The sequence below is a fragment of the Peromyscus leucopus genome, chromosome 3 (assembly GCF_004664715.2).
Source record: "Peromyscus leucopus breed LL Stock chromosome 3, UCI_PerLeu_2.1, whole genome shotgun sequence".
Lineage (NCBI taxonomy): Eukaryota > Metazoa > Chordata > Mammalia > Rodentia > Cricetidae > Peromyscus > Peromyscus leucopus.
Window position 1 is genome coordinate 105,402,487 of NC_051065.1, and position 17,506 is coordinate 105,419,992.

Sequence of the window (17,506 nt, forward strand, 5' to 3'; positions counted from 1 at the left end):
TTTTCGTTGCTACTTCATAACTAATTTTGCCACTGTTATGAATTGTAATGTAAATATCTGTGTTTTCTGATGGTCTTAGGTGATCCCCTTGAAAAGATCATTCAAACCCCACAAAGGGGTCACAACCCACAGGTTGAGAACCACTGCTCTAGAACAAGATTTTAGAAATGCATCCCTCAGCTGCACCTGTGTTTGCTGTTCATTTACAGTATTTATGGATGATCGCAGACATGAACAAAGCCAGCAGAAGATGAGGCCTGCAGACCCCAGGGCTATGCTCATGTCACAGCTGCTAACCTCCTTCACTCCAGATCTGGGTGTCCCTCTACTCTAACCCAGGGGACAAAGGAGCCGTGCTTTCCACCTGTCCTGTCCACACTTGCCCAACCTGGAACGCTAGCCAGCTGCTCTTCCTGGGTCTGCTGCTGTGGTGGGCAGATGTCCTCATTCTGGCTCTCTGGGGGACACCCAGGCTCTGCTCCTCAGAGGTGAGGGCCATGCCTCTTCCTGGGATCTCCCCAGTCTCCACTCAGTGCCCAGGCTTCAGTGGGAGCTCACCCTTTCTACTCTCCAAGCCTTCCCACTCGTGTTCATTACTTTCATCTTGTTTAGAGGTGGAAAGACTTGGCGGAGCAGAGCTGCTCAGATGGTGTGGCCAGGAAGCAGAGAGCGGTGACAGACAGAAAGGAACTAGGACAAGAGACACCTTTCAAGGATATGCTGTCCTCCATGACCTGCTTCCTCCAGCCAGGCCCCACCTCCCCGCTCTCACCATCCGTCAATAATGCTGTCAAACCACAAAACCACCTACAGATGAGTCTACTGATGAGATCAGGGCCTCAGGCCAGCACCTTCTGAGAGACCCTCACCTGCAGCCCACCCGCACGGCACATGAGCCCAGGTGGGACATTTCTTATTTCAACGTGACAGATGTCATGTGTTTGCTGATTGTCTGTTTGGGCACCACAAGACATGGACTCACCAGTTTTAAAAGATATAATTATTATTTTCATGTGTATGCCTGTCTGTGTGGATATATGCCTGTGTGAGTTCATTGTCCACATAGGCTGAAAAGAGCATTATATCCCCTGAAGCTGGAGTTACAGGTGGTTGTGAGCTGTCCCAAGTGGGTACTGGGAATAAAACTCCCATCCTCTGGAAGAGCCCCAAAAGCTCTGAACTGCTGAGGCCATCTCCACAGCTCTAAGGAGCTGTCTGTCCTGTTCTCTGCTTCATCTCTGTCACCAGGAAGGTCCATGAGGTACATAGTAGGTTTTCAGTAAATATGTATAGAATGAACAAAGCCCTGAGGCACATGGTTCTGTGTTATAAGTTGGATGCTGACCGGAAGTCATCAATAACATTGTGTGAATGCACACAGGGCAGGGGGAGGGGAGAGGAAGGGGTGGAGGGAGATAGGGGAGCTCACGCAGCCATCTAGTTAATTGATTCTGGTGATGAACCAGGAGCAGGCTCAGGACTTCCATCCATGGCCTAATCAAAGCCTGCCTTCCTTAATCCCATTGCCCATCCCTCAGGATGATCCCCACCCAGAGCTGGAGCCCCACAGGCCGATGCAAAGGGAATGAGATTTGTAACAGAGGCTTCATTTCAAAGCCACCACCCAGAACTTTGCTGGATGCTGCAGATATTTTCTTTTTCTGGGCTGTTTCTATTCTCACCTTTTTCTTTCAGCAATTCATGTTTTGAGTAGTAATCTGGCCAAGAATTTATAAAAAGAAACTGTGGGCAGAGATCGAAGTCCTGGGGCTGGCAGAAACAGCCGGGCTCTTCACTAGCTGGGAGTCATACCTTTGCCATGTGACTCCCCGCCCCCCCCACACACACACACAGGTGAGTTATCTAAAGCTCAGGCAGAGCTCAGCGTGTGTCTCTGGGATTGCTTTTGGTGCCTGTGCCCTGTGGACAGCCTTCAGCCCGGCTGCCTGAGAGCAAGCAGCTCACAGCCTGCCATCCCTTTGTTCCAGCTAATGGGGAGATCCCCAGACTAGTCAACCACCGGGCCCACACCAGCTGGCCACAGGCAGGGCTGGGAGCTCGGCTGAGTTCAGTGGGCCCTGTCCCAAACCACTAGCCTTTCCAAGCTGACTCCAAATGTGTGAGGCAAAAACATTTGGAGAGGGAGGCAACAGACATGGAGGTTGGCTGTGTGGTTGAGGATGACCTTGAACTTCCCATTCTCCTGCCTCTACCTCCCAAGTGCTGGGGTTACAGGCATGAATCACCACCATGCCAGGGAAGCCCTCTACCAGTTAAGCTGCTCTCCTGCCCCATCCACTCTCTTTTCTGTTTTTGTTTTTTTTCGAGGCAGGGTTTCTCTGTGTAGTTTTAGTGCCTGCCCTGGATCTCGCTCTGTAGACCAGGCTGGCCTTGAACTCACAGAGATCCTCCCGGCTCTGCCTCCCAAGTGCTGGGATTAAAGGCGTGCGCCACCACCAACCAGCACCATCCACTCTCTTTTAAGCCAGTCAAAAGGTTGAAGAGAAGCCAAGCTGGCCTTGACCAGCCCCGTACCCTAGAGCACTCTGGGGACAGTTACTCTCAGGACGCTGATGCAAAGCATCCCAGACCACAGAGAACCTTCTTTCTTCAGGAAGGACTGAGTTGGTGTTCTGGTGTTTGTAGAGTTACTGCATGCTCACAGAGTTAGGGCACCCAGCCAATCCAGGCTGACAGACAGATGTGTGGGTCCATGCAGCGCTGCAGAGCTGCCACCCCCAGGGACCTTGTCTGGGAGAAGAACTGCCCGACTCCTCCCCTGGACAGCCTGTGATAGCATCAAGCAAAACTTGGCCAATGGTGAGCTGAATACATCAATATCACAAGACTGGCCTCATTTGCATCTCTCCGAGCATCTTCGAGATGTCTGTTGACCTGTTTGTTTCCTTCTTGGCGAATTCATATCCTTTGGCCCTTTCCCCATCTGGTTATCTTTTCTTATTGATGCAGTCTGTTGTATGGCTTCTCGACACCACAGGACAGACTTCTCTGATCACGGGATGGCTGAATGCTGGAGGCTCTCACGATCAGATCACAGGCTGGCTCCGTGCCAGGCTCTACTCATCTGAACCCATGTGGGGCTTTGATTGGCAGCTTTGCTTTCTCTACCAAGAGATGGATCCGACGATACACATGCTCAGGTAGAGAGGTACTACATCTTGCTGTCGCCTGAAACTTCTGTCACCCAAAGGCCCAGCTTGGCACCACCGCAGAGTGGAGGAGCCTTAGAGAGGAAGGTTGGAGATTGTTAGGTGGTTGGGATGTGGAGGGATTGTGGGAACCCCAAGCCCTTTGTTTTCTTTTATTTCCTCTTCATTTTGCCTCACCACACACTCACACTGTGACAGGCCACCTCAGACCCCAAGGCACCTGAGCCATCTGACCATGGCCTGGAACCCCCAAAGCTGAACCAGCCCGAACCTTCTCTTGTTATAAGTCACTGGCCTCACACGTGTGTTCCAGTGATGGTGAGCTGAGCTGATAGTGTTCTCTACATGGGCATGCCTGTGAACGGGCCCCGACTCCCCAGATGACTCGGGGAGACATTAGTTCCAGGGCCACTGCAGCACACATCTGTTCTGAGAATGGTGAGATTGGGCGTGACACCCACAAAAACACTAGCATGGGAATCCACATTGGTCCTCGCACTGGGAAGGGAGGACTGGGAGAGGGTGAGAGGCTGTACAGCATCTGGAGGCCTGATCTAAGGCGGCGGCTCTGAGCTCTGGAGCCGGGAGGGTTCAGGGAAAGAGGACTCTGGTCCAGCATGCACTGTCCTCATCTGGCTGATGCTCTCAAGGAGAGGAGGGGGGCCTGGGCAGAGACTGCTCTCTGAGCTGAATACAGCACCTCGAGGCCTTGGCTCTCCTGGCAGCAGGGACCGTGGGCCACGGCTCCTGGGGAGTTACTTTTGAGTCTGCATGCTGTAGTGGCCCATCTGACTCAGAACAAAGTCTCTGTTAGAGTCGCTTTCAGCCCCCTGGCAGGTCCACTGGGGCCTCCCTGGCCAGCCCTGCTAGCCTCCTCCCACTCCCTTTGCTTAGCTTATCCAACCTCACCTCGTTCCCGAAGGAAGGGAACAGTCTCCCGATGACCCTGCTGTCACGTACCAGAGCCTGTAACACCTGGCCTCATCTCTATGCTCCTGTGCCTTCTGTTGAAGGTTACCTTCTTGGGAGATGTCGCACCGCAGGGGTTCCCTGGCCTCTAAGCCCCCCCCCCCCCGACTCCTGCATGCGTCACTGACACATCTTACTCATTTTCTATCTGTTTTGACTTTTGAAACAGACCTTCCAGTGTATCCCTGGCTAGTCTGAAACTCATTGTGTAGTCCAGGTTGGCCTCAAACTCACAGTAATCCTCCTGCCTCAGCTTCCTGAACACTGGGATTAAAGGTGAGAGCCACCAGGCACAGGTCCCTTTCAGACTGTATCTCCCAGGGGAGTGAGAGAGAACTGGAGCATGTGGGTGTCTCATCTCCGTCACCTTGTTCACTGTGGACCTCCAGGTGGGAGGGGCAGTGTGGGATCCCTGGCCCATGGTGCTCCTTGGAGGAAGAAAGGGATAGAGGAAGGCAGAGATGGAAGAAGGGGTTGGTTGAGTAGGTGGAGGTGTCAGCAGGCATGACAGACAGAGACTCTCGGGCCTGCTTGCTGCCTTAGACTCCCAGTGGCAGTCAGGTGTGCGGTTCAGCAGTAGGGCATGTGCTCAGCATGTCTGAAGCCTGGAGTTCTGTCTCCAGCACCACATACAAAACAAGACAAAAAGACAAGTGAGAAAGAAACACAATCCCTCCCCTGAGGCAGCCAGGATAAAGCCTGTGTCCTTCGCTGACAGACCCGCTTTAAGAGTTCAGACCAGCGGAACGTCAGACCTGGACGCCGGGGCTAGTGCCGGGCTAGTGCCAGCTGCCCCCAAGCTGAAGGTAAAATCCCAGCGATGGGGGCTGGAGAGATGGCTCAGCAGTTAAAGCAATGACTGCTTCTGCAGAGGACCACAGTTTGGTTGCCAGCATCCATGTGGCAGCTCACGACCATCTGTAACCCCCGTTCTAGGGGATATAAGATCCTCTTCAGGCCTCCATGGGCCTGGTGTTCATATGGTGTACATACATGCAGGCAAACACCCATACACATAAAACAATAATGAAAAAAAATCTTTAACGATCCTAGAGATAAAGTGTATCCATGTGGGTATGGGCAGGGCTGACTACCCTAGGCCTCACCCCCATGCACCTACTGCTGACAGGTGGGTATCAAGCTTTCAATATACCTGGTCAGACAGTAAGGAGACCCGTGGCAAGGCTTGTCAATCAGGGGGTCTCAGCTTCCCCTGTCCTGTGCTGGTTACCCAGTCACACAGACATTTGGGAGTGGGCATGCTGGGGATGTGGCTACTAACATCTGTAGTTGGTGCACTTCATAGAAAAGGAGCTTACTGTGGGTGGCCTGTGTGGCAGCCCTGAGGACCAGACATGAGATCTCCCTGAGGAAGAGAGCCACCCCGACAGCAGCTCCAGCTGCTGTGTCTCGAGCCTGCTTTTTACCTCGGGTCCTAACAGCAAAGAAAGGATGCTATCAAAGTCCAGCTTGGTGAGCCAATGAGTGTATTGGCTGGACTTACATGAGCATGGGTGACTCAAAGCATCAGGACCACCAGAATTCCTCTGGGTGATTGTGAAACCCTGCCACTGAGGAGTCCTACCCATCACACGGGCAATCCATGCAAAGCTGTCCCACTGAAGGGTCCTCAGGAAAACTTACAGGCATCAGCAAGCACTACCCAAGAGTCCCAACCCCAGTCAGCCTTCACACTGTCTGTATCAGCGGGTCTCAACCTTCCTAAAGCAGTGACCCTTTAATACAGTTCCTTACATTGTGGTGACCCCCAAATATAAAATTAAAATTATTTTCGTTGCTACTTCATAACTGTAATTTTGCTACTGTTATGAATCATAATGCAAATATCTGTGTTTTCTTATGGTCTTAGGCAGCCCCTGTGAAAGGGTTGTTTGACTCCTCCAAAGGGGTCGAGACCCACAGGTTGAGAACCACTAGTCTAGACATTCCAAGAGTTCCAACCCCTAGTCAACCTTCACACTCTCTATAACCCAAGAATCCTCTGCTCAGTGAATTGGTTAGCTCTTCTATAATCCTAGAGAGAGATGTGCTCACATGTGGGTGATCACAACTACTCTGATTCAAGATGCTAATGGTCACATTCAACCTGAAGGGAAAACACACACAACAGACTCCTGTGGCTTTCAGAGAGGCTCAGCTAGTCTCTGAGGCCAGTCCTATGATTAAACTCCCTCCTGATGTCAATAATCTATACAGACATATAATACATTCTGGGTACCAATATTAGTGTTGATATTTTATATCAATAAATACACCCATTAGTTACCCCCATACACACATTCCCTTTTTCTGATGGGTCTTGATTGCTATAGGTTAGTAATCAGTTAAATGGCTAATTTGGAGAGAAGCCACTAGACAGACTTTTCATTAGACAGCAGATAAGCAACTTCCCTAGATGGTATTAGTCACAACCAATCCCTCGGGGCTCCATCTACATCTCTGGAGCATTAGACAGCCAAGATCATAGACCTAGCCAAGGTCATAGACATAAGTAACACAACCATGTAATATTTGTCCAGGACATGGCAGGCTAAGGATACCATGCAGAAGACAGACCAGGATGGACAGATGCCTTGGGCCTGGCTAGCCCAGAAGGCAGACAGGAGGATATTGTTAGCATCTTCCTGGGACCCACTTGGCCAGTCCATGGTTTTGAGGATAATTCAAAGGGACTTTGCTGTGCAGGACACTGGTATTGTATACACTATCACAAGACAAAGTCTGAGGAGAAGGTAGACAGAACATTGTTGGCCAAGGACTCAACTTGACAGTCCAGCCTTGGCTGGCATAGAAACTGCATGGCCCTGGTGGCCACTCAGAGCCCTAGGGAAAGTGTCCTTGAGATACGTACCCTGCAAGTGTAGGATAGAGGTAGGCTGTAGCTTATTTTTCTCATTTATCCAAGACGCTATTTTTGCTCATTAAAACCTAGTTACTTGCTGTCTCTAGCCAGGATCCCGGAGTGCTCGCTTGGTTAATTTAAGCAAGCAGAGATTTGACGGAGTAATTTCATTGTCCTTGGGGATTGGCCGGCTGATGCCAAGCCTCACTCTTCCCGTTGGAATGGAGTTAATTTTCGCTGAAATTGCTTCTTAGCAGACAAACACATTCCCCATCATTGAAGGCTTATGTTTCTGCTGCTCTATTATTCCTTAATTTACACACCCAGGCAGTGCAGGATCCATATCCAAGGCAGAAGAGACAGCCCCTCCCAGCACCACTGGGTGAGGGGCAGCAAAGGAGCACCAGGAATCCACTGTGTCCCAAGTACCCGGGTAGAGGTGGTACCACTAGTGCTGTGAGTGATGGTTTGTCTGATAATTCTACACAACCAAAGCTTTCCCTGTGCCCAGCTGGGAGCAAAATGCAGCAGGAGAGAGGAGGAAATGGAGGGAAGTGGGTGGAGGGAAGGAGGAAGAGGAGGAGAGCAGGAAAAGAAGGAGGAGGAAGAGACAGAGGAGGAGGAAGCAGGGGTAGGGGCCTGCCTCAAAGACTCAGTTATCTGGGGAGGAGAGGCTAAGACAACAACCTAGGTTGGCATTAATTCATGTTTGGTTCTGATCTGGCCTTATGAGATATGAAAGGTAGGAAGGACTTCCTGGAAGAGGAAGACAAAGATAATTTGGTCTTTGGAGGGGACCTGCCACAGAGGACTTCTGAGTTCCCAGTGAATCAGCAGGAATGGGCAGGGTGGGATGGACAGACTGGCAGGCTCCAGTAGTGGGGTACAGCATACTTCAGAGAAGTCGTCAGACAAGGAGCAGCAGCCAAGACTGGAATCAAGGCCACGGCAATTAAACTAGTGTCTGGGTCACTCTCAAAAGGCTTGGAAGATCAGTTCTTAGAGGAAGGCCAGTGTCTCCTGGTCAGCACCATGGACAGCTCCAAGGGCCCAGTGCAGAGGATGTCCCCAAGATACCGGTAAAAATCCTGGAAAACCAGAAAGGACCAATCCTAGGCTTTAATACCGCCTTGGTTAGAAGTGGGGTGGGGTGTGGGTGGGGATGAGGGGGGTTAGGGGGGCATCATGGTTGGGGGGGAGAGGGTCGAGGCACAGGCCATGGGAGTCCAGAGTTGAAGACCAGAAAGGACCAAGCTCAGGCTTTGATGCTACCTTGGCTGGAAGCCATAACTGAAGCAAGATCTACAGGCAGCAAAATCTAGCTGCTAATAAAGAATCTTGGGGAAAAAATTCCATTGACACAGATGCTTTGCGAAGACAGCAATAAGCTAGCCATTACATCCTGTTACGTGGATTAGGAGAACTCGGAAGAATATTTGCATACCAATTACCATAAAATTGAAGTTCAATCTATACTGATTTTGTGTCTTGCCTTCGGAAAGTTGAGTTTCTGTCTACATCTGTTTGCTAAGAAGATTCACTTTCCAGTAATACTGAAAATTTTGTTATAATAGTTTCAAAGTGTCAACCTGTACGATTGAGATTGAAAATGTTGATTAGGCGAAGATGAACTGCTATGCTGTGTGTAGTCAGAATGTGATCCCTGCAAGGATGTTTGTTTACCTTGATGATAATTAACCCACCATTTGCCTCAGGGATCCAGCTAGCTGCACTCAGCTCAAGCTGTTAAAGACACTGATGCATTCTTTAATGCTGGGAACGCAATAAGGTGCACACATCCATACAAAGTATGTGTGCACAACTAACTGGCCCAAGCATGCAGTTCACTCCTGGAGGGGCAGGTGAGGCTGCAGTGATCCAACCCTGTGGAACACTAAGTCTCTTCCCTGGGTCTTTGAATTCACACACGAGTGAGTGTAGAGTTATCTCTTTGTGGCTGCTACCTGACATTCCAGTGATTGTTTTACAGCTTAGCTGGGTTCTCAGCAAACACTTAATGTGATGCTTCTTAACCCTTTCATGTTACTATAACAAAATACCTTAGGCAGGGTAATTTAGGATTGTGAGGAAGGAACCAGCAGGCAGGTATCTGGTGAGACCACGTCATCCACATATCCTTATCTAGAAGGACAAACCAACTTTCTTGCCCTTCTCTCTCTCTCTCTCTCTCTCTCTCTCTCTCTCTCTCTCTCTCTCTCTCTCAAAGGATTTTATTTATTTACTTATATTTTATATGGGTGTGTCTGCACGTATGTCTGCATACCACATGTATGCAGTGACTGTGACAGTCAAAGGGGGCATTGAATTTCCTGGAACTGGAGTTACAGACAGTTGTGAGAAACCATGTGGATGCTGGGAACTGAAGCTGGGTACCCTGGAGGAGCAGTCAGTGCTCTTCACCACTGAGCCATCTCTCCAGCCCTATCTCGGGCCTCTTTTACAATGACATTCACAGGGCTCAGCCCTCACAACCTTGTCCCCTCCAGGTGCCCCTCTCCTCTCACCACTGTGCCAAGAATGAAGTTTCAGCACATACAATTTGGAGGGACCCAAGCACTCAAGTGTCTGGTTAACTGCATAGGGACTAGTCAAGTCTGTGAACCCTTGTGGTGCCCAGCACAAAACAAGACTAGTTGTTAACAGAGGAGTGAATGAGTAAAGGAAACTGTGAGGAAGTGAAAAATGGTCATTTGTGTCGGAACAAAGTCCCTGAAGCTCGGAAGCTGCGGCGCCAGCAGGGAGGCCAGGGGAGATGACCTGGAAGGTGAGTGAGGTCAGTCATAGCGGGTGCAGCCTCCCTGGCTCAAAGCTGGAAGATGGGATTAGCCAGGGGGTCTGTGACACACAGGCTTTAATGGAACAAAGGGCACAGGGAGGAAATGGCAGGGAAGGTGCCCAGTGAGGCACCAGGGCTGAGGGGCTCCTCCACTGCACAGGGCAGGCCCAGCCCAGGCTGGATCTCACTCGGCCCTCTGCCCGTGCATTTGTGCTATCCTTGAAGCCCTGAGGATATTCCAGCCTGGGCCACCTGCTCCTCCCCTTTGCCTGCAACTCAGGCTTCTCCTTTGGGAACTGAGAGTCCCAAGCCTTGCCGAGGCAGCCCAGCCACCAGAGCACTTCCTTTATGTCCTTTGATGGTTTTGTTTGGTTTTGAGTTGATAATGTTTTCTGATTACAGGACTGTTAGTTGTGCATCACTTAATGATGGGGCTGTGTTCTGAGAAGCGCCTCCCTGCATGATTCTGTTATTGTGTGAACTTCACAGTGTGGATTCATGCAAACGAAGGATGGCTATAGCATGACCAGGAGATGGACTCTTGGGTCCACTGTGGTGCCCGCGTTGTCAGCTGAGATGCTGTTAGTGCTGGCTGTGGTTACAGGGAAGAGAAGAGAGAGGGAGAGGGAGGGTGGGAAGGAAAGGGGAAGTGGACAGAAAGGAGGGAAAGAGAAAAGAAAATAAAGAAGGAGGGGAAGGGAAACTAAGGGAGGAAGTGAGGAAAGAGTGAGGAAAGCAAAGCTGGAAGGAAAGAAAGGAGGGGGAGGAGGGGATGAGGAAGGAAGGGAGGAAGGGAGCAAGGAAGGAATGCTTCCTGTACAGGGCCAATGCTGTGACCCGGGTGGATTTCCCTGCCAGTGCTGGGGTTTCTTGTCCCAGCAGGTGACCATGCATGTGTGGGGTCTAAAGGTCAATCCCACCCCACACTCCCCCTTGGGACTCACCTGGCCTGTAGCTACCCACTACACCTGGGAGCTTCTGAAATTTCCTGTGCTGGGCTGCACTGCAAGGCAGTCAACCCTGTTGGATCCAGGCCTGCCACGTTTTATACTTCCCAAGTGACTCCAAGGTATGGCAGCATCTGGGGACCGTGCTGCTGAGTACTCCTATCGGGACAGACTGTGGTCCTAGTGAGGGGCAGCATCTGCTCAGAGATATTAAAAATGCAGAATGCAACACCACACACACACACACACACACACACACACACACACACACACACACACTGCTGACTCCAAGGCGGTCTCCAGGTATTTTAAAGGCGCGTTAACTCTGGAGGAGTTTATATGGGAAGCAATAAAAGTGGTAACAGCCATTTATGCAGCTCTTAAGCTTGCTCCATATTGATGGGTATGAGGGACAGTAATTGGTTTTTGATAGGCATAGAGTCCTCTGGAGACTGCACTGCCTTAGGTTGGGGCGGGGTGGAGATGGGCCAAAAACACTTGGAATATTCCAGAAACCAGAAACTAACCACTGTCCCAGGCAAGGAATATCTTACCCACTCCTCGATCCCCCTGTGTGTGTTAGACAAGACCAAGGAGGAGGAGAAAGAGTTTCTATCAGGGGATGTCCTTGGGGAGCAGGCCCTGGATCAGGGACAGAGACCAGGCTCTGCTTGACTGCTTCATGGGAGAGGACATTCTGAGCTTTGAGTTGACACCATGTGAGACTCCAAGTGGCAGGAGGCCTTGAACTGTCACTAATTCAAGGGTAGTGAACATCACCCATGCCACCAGCCAGACCAGAGAGATTAGGGGCTGCCAGGAGCAGGGGGAAGAAGGGTGCTGACTTTCCGGTCCCCTCCCCAGTGGCCAGTGATCAATGTGATACTGGCAGGCCAGGAGAAGAAGCTCCAGGGTGTGGCATCTTGGGTGAGGCTGAAGAGTCACCGGGTGGGGTGGAGAGTCTGGTAGGAGAAACACCAGTGGCTGTGGCCCTTGGGATCCTGGAAGGCTTCAGCAGCATCCCAGGCTCCCCTTGCTGGATGGCCTGGGGCTGGCGGCAGGGTGTGTCTGTCACCATCCCACCTGCAGGGCAGTAGGCATCATAAAAGACTCCATGATGGTCCATGAGACACTAAAGTGACATGAGAGGGTGGATGGAAGGGTGTGCTCTGTTTTTCTGGAGTGTTCTCACCACGCTGGTGGCAGGGCTGACCAAACCACGTGGTCTTCCCTCCGTGTCTTGGCCTCTCTACCTGGTTTTCCCGCTCCTCTACTCTGTGTCAGTGGTACCAGAGACCCATTTGTGACACTGGGAGGGTCAGTTTCTGGACCCTTAATTCTTCTCACTGGTCTGCTCAGTTGTTCCAGAGATGGGGTCTGCCATGTTGTCCTCCCTTTCAGCCCCTTCCTCTCCGGGGGCCTCTCTCCTCACCTATGCACTTGAAATCTTTCTGTTCAGTTTGAAGTGGACACTAACAATGGAGGAAGAATTAGCGCATTGGAGTCTCCAAACTACCCATTCTAAGAAAGGTACCTTTCTTCCTGGGCTTCCCCCCCCCTCCCGTCTGCTATCATCTTGTTTCCCTCTTGGATTACTTCTGAGTGAGAAAGAAAAGCCCTTGGCCAAAGAAATATAAACCCTAAAGTTTTTTAAAAAACATAATCTAAGGGCAGCAGAGATAGCTCAGCAGTAGAGAGCACTGTCTGCTTTTGCAGAGGACCTGGGTCCAGTTCCCAGCACCCACAGGGTGGCTCACAATCACCAGTAACTCCAGTTTCAGGGGCTCTGGTGGCCTCTTCTGGCCTTTGTGGCACTGAATGCATGTGCACAGAGACACCTGCTGGCAAACACTAATTCACACATATATGAAGAAATGAATCTAAAATAAAGGTAATAGGAGGCTGAGTCTTTTCTTCACTTAGTAAAGTGCTTGATGGATGAGCATGTATGCTGGAGTTTGGACCCTAGTACCCATATAAAAGCCAGGCATACTGAGCCTATAATCTCAGTGCTGGGCAGGTGGGGCTTCTGGGAACTTGCTGGCTAGCCAATGTAGCCAAAGGGCAAGCTCTAGGTTTCATAAGAGACACTGTGGGCAACACCACCCCTAGGCTGACTGGCCTGGGCTGTGTAAGAATGATAGCTGAGTGTGAGCAAGAGAGTGAGGCAGGAGGCTGCATGCCTCCAAGGCCTCCTGCCTTAAGCTCCTGCCCACCTTCCCTTCCAGATGGTCTGTGACCTGTAATATGAAATTAACCTTCTCCTCCCCATGTTGCTTTTGGTCCTGGTGTGTGTCACAGCAACAGAAAGCAGACTAAGACATACTTTTCCTTCGTCCAGAGAAACACATAGCAAGAAGGCCCATTTAACTTCTGTTGTTTATAATTTGGTCGGTCTGTGATATTCTGCTACAGTAGCACAAGACACAAGGCAGTTATGCCAATCTAGCCATTTCAGCATTTGATTGGTGTTTTGTTTTTATTTTATTGGTGGTAGGTTTTTGTTGTTTCTTTGTTTCAACTGTGCTTGAGGTATGGAACCCAGAGCCTTGACTGTGCTAGACAGGTGCTCTCCCACGGAGCCACCACATACCCAGCCCATCTTTCCCATCCTTTGCCTTTCAGCCTCTGTTGCTGCATTTATTACGTGCTTGTAGTAGACACTGTTTACTTGGATGAGATCTGGTTATTTAAATATATCAGAATAATTATTCAGATTTCTGGCCAAGTGAAACAAAACAAAACAAAATTAAAAAGAAATTAACAGAAAACTGCCATTGTACAATTTCAAATAATGTGATTTTAGGAAGATTACACACACACACACACACACACACACACACACACACACTATGAATGAAGAGGAGACAGAGCCTAGAGAGGCACAGATTCACAAGAGAACCATCTGTCTGCAAATGGTTTAATAATAAGGGCATTTTAAAGAGGCTCCTTTAGCTATAAATACCTGGGTGCCACTGACAAAGCTTTTCTCTTGGTGCCTTTTGCTCAAGTGAGTGACATTGTTCCCTTTGTCCTCTCCACCCTCCACCCAGAGCTGGCCACTTACACACTGCTCTCTCAGCTGACAGTTCATTACTATGGTGTTTATTCTGTTTATTGCTAGAGGGGGGTGGTACGCAGTGTGCCATGGCATCTACGTGGTGGGATCTGGGGTCCAAATTCAGATGATCAAGCCTGCTCTGCTACCTGCTAAGCCATCTTACTGTTCTGATCGTGGCAGTTTGGTCACAAAGGCTCTTACAGAAAGCAGCATACCGCCTCTCCGGACCCCCTAACCTCATCTCAAGGTTTCCTGGTCTTTCTAAAGGCTGCTGAGAGGAGACTCTCCCTCCCAGGATCCACCTGCTCTGTCTAGTCTCCCCAGCAAGACAAGCTCACGTTTGCACTTGTATTTCCTGCTTGGCCTCTGTCCCCTACATCCCATGTGAGACCACGAGTTCCCTGAACACAGGGTTCTTCTGGTTCTGTTCGCTGGTGTATCCCCAATGCCTAGATCACATGTGGTGATGAGAACTTACTAATGATGAATAAATGAGCTACTTGGGAAAAGTCCAGTTGTGGTATAATGAGGAGCACACCTGGTCTTTCTTTCTGATTTCTGGCTTCAAAAACCCTGGGAATTTTTTTGAGTGACAGAAATGTTTGTTATATTAATTGGGTGCCTCCTGGTGACACCCTCTTGGCTTCAGGGTAGCAGCCATCCTTAGAGAGCCAAGAACAGGATTAGTGGGTAGAATCCTGAGCTATCTAACCTCTGGGAGACGAGTCCAGTTCTGTGACCAAAGACAGGAGACATGACAGAAGCTTGGGTGCTGAGGTGCCTCGGGATCCTGATTGGCAGGCATGATGGTTTATATTCTTGTCAGCCTGATAGGGTCTAGAATCACCCAAGAGACAGACCTCTGGGCATGTCTGTGTGAAAGTGTCCAGTTTGGGTTGAAGTGGAAGACACATCCCAGACATGGGACCCCATGATATGTGGTCTAACACTGAATAAAAAGAAGAAAGTCAGTTTCCTGACTGTGGACATAGTGTGACCAGCTGCCTCATACCCCTTCCACACACCTTCCCTGCCATGATGGACCATATCCTCAAACTGTGAGCCAAAATGAACCTTGCATTCCTTAAGTGGACATTGTCACAGATTTTGTCTGAGCACTGAAGAAAGTGACTAATGTAACAGATGGTGTGCCAGGTTCTATGAGGCTGTTTTCACCCCCAAGACGCTCTCTGTGTCTCTCCATTCACCTGGTCCTGATCTGTGGTCACTGTGGTAAGACAGTAGCAGAGAGATCAGCTCCAGTGTCATAGTTCTTGTCAATTTGACACAAACCTATACACACCTGGAAACAAGGGACCTCAGTTGAGGAATTGCCTGCATCAGATTGAATTATAGGCAAATCTGTGGGGCATTTTCTCGATTAATGATTAATGTGGGAGGGCCCAGTCCACTCTGGGAAGTGCCCCCCACTCCCCCCAACCCTCCCCCCCCCCGGCAGGTGCTCCTAGGTTGTATTAGAAAGCAGGCTGGGCAAATTCCTCCATGGTCTCTGCTTCAGTTCTTGACTCTGGGTTCCTGCCTTGAGTTCCTGCTTGAGTTTTCTTTGCTGATAACTGTAGCTGGTAACCCATAGGCTGAAATAAACCCTTTCCTCCCCAAGTTCCTTTTGGTCAGGGTTTTATCACAGTGTGGTGGTTTGAATGAGAATGGCCCCATAGGCTCATATATTTGAATGCCAAGTCTGCAGTTGGCGGAACTATTTGGGAAGGATTAGGAGGAATGACCTTGTTCTGGGAGGATTGTCACTTGGGGTGGGTTTTGAGCTTTCAAAAGCCCATGCTATTTTCCAGTGTCTCTCTCTGCCTAAAGCTTGTGGATCAGAGATGAGCTCTCAGCTACTTCTCCAGTGCCAGGCCTGCCTGCTGCCATACTCCCTGCTGATGCTCCCTGATGGTCATGGACTCACCCTCTGAAACTAAGCAAGCTTCCAATGAAATGCTTTCTTCTAGAAGTTTCTTCTGTCATAGCATCTCTTCACAGTAATAGAAAAGTAAGACACATGGGAACAGAGAATCAAACTAGACCAGGGCCTTAGTGATATTCTAGCAAAGATAGGCCCTGAGGGAGTGTGGGAGACTGAGCTCACAGCTCACTGGTCAGAACCATATGGGTTCTGAGAGCCAGTAGCCAGGATACCAGGCATGGACAGCCTTGAGGAGGGCTTGAACCCTGACCTGTGTAGCCTGACACCAAACCAGCAGCCGGCAGTGTTAGGGCTGTGTTGTAGAGCATGGGACAGGTTATTCAAGTGGGGGAAATGATGTGATTTAAAGAAAAATACGGCCATAGATCACTGTGGGAGGCAAGAAACGGAAGAGTTTTCACAGAGCTAAGATCTCGAAATCCCAACAGTGCAACACAGAGAGATTTTAGTGTCATTTCCTGGCATACAAACACTCGTAGACTCTCTAAACCCACGAATGTCTGTCTGTATGCTAATAGACTAACTCCCACACAGCCTTTAGATGGGGCTGGTCCTCAGGGGACCCATCCATGTCTTAGAAGGTGGAGTCTTCAGCCCCCAGCACTGAAGGCCACTCTCGCATCTCTGTGGATTTTACCTGCCCTCCAAAGGCCCCTTGGTGAGAGCTTGGTCCCCAGTGTGCTGAGTAAGGTGATGGTGGAATCTTGGCGAGGTGGGGCCTAGTGAGAGGTCTTTCTGTCATTGGAGTCCTGCACTCAAAGGGGATTGTGGGAGGAGAGTCCCCCCTCTTCTTTCTTGCTTTCACTTCCCAGCTGTGAGGTGGTGAAGTAAGCAGCTCAGTTCTCCACATGTTCCACTGTGTTGTGCCATCTCACCACAGGCCTAAAGCAATGGGTGGAGCTGATCACAGATGGAGCCCTCTGAGACTGTGAGCCAAAATGAAAATTGCTCTTTGTAAAGTGCTTATCTCTAGGATATACTTGTTACGTAGTAACAGCTGACTAACACATGTGCCAAGAGATAGACTACACCAGCACTACCAGGGCAGATACTCCTGTGCTGGGGCCTTTCCTAACCTTTCCCTCTCCTGTTGCTGCAATAAAATATCCCACAAAAGCAACTTTAAGGAAAAAAAGAGTTATTCACCTTACATTTCCTAGTCATAGTCCATCCTTACAGAGAAGTCAAGGCAGGGACTTGGAAGTGTCCAGTCCCACCCACAGTCAAGAGCAGATAGAAGCGAGTGCATGCACGCTCACTGCTCAGTTCACTTTATCCACTCCTGTACAGTCTAGGACGCCCTGTCTAGGGAATGGTACTGCCCACAGTGAGCAGATCTTCCCATCTCAATTAATATCATCAAGACAGTCCCCCATGGACATGCCCACAGGCCGACCTGACCTAGACAATCCTTCAATGAGACTCTCCAGGTGATTCTAGATTGGATCAAGTCAAAACCGACCCTCATACCCTAAGGCTCCACATCTGGATGGTCATTTGCATTCTTCAGACAGTACTTTGTAATAGTTAAGTGTCCTTGAGTTTTGAGTGCTTCTCCTACAAATGACCTCAGCCTGGGAGTGTAGTGTGAACCCTGGTGTCCAACAGCTCGGTTGGTAGCCTGAGTTGCAGCAGGCCTCTGCAGTGGAGAGGGGATGCTGCTTGGGACAGGTCTCTAAGCTGTAGTGTTTGACCCAATCACCATGTTGACAGTGTGAGACCTGGCACTGCACTGTAGATGCCAGGCAGATGCC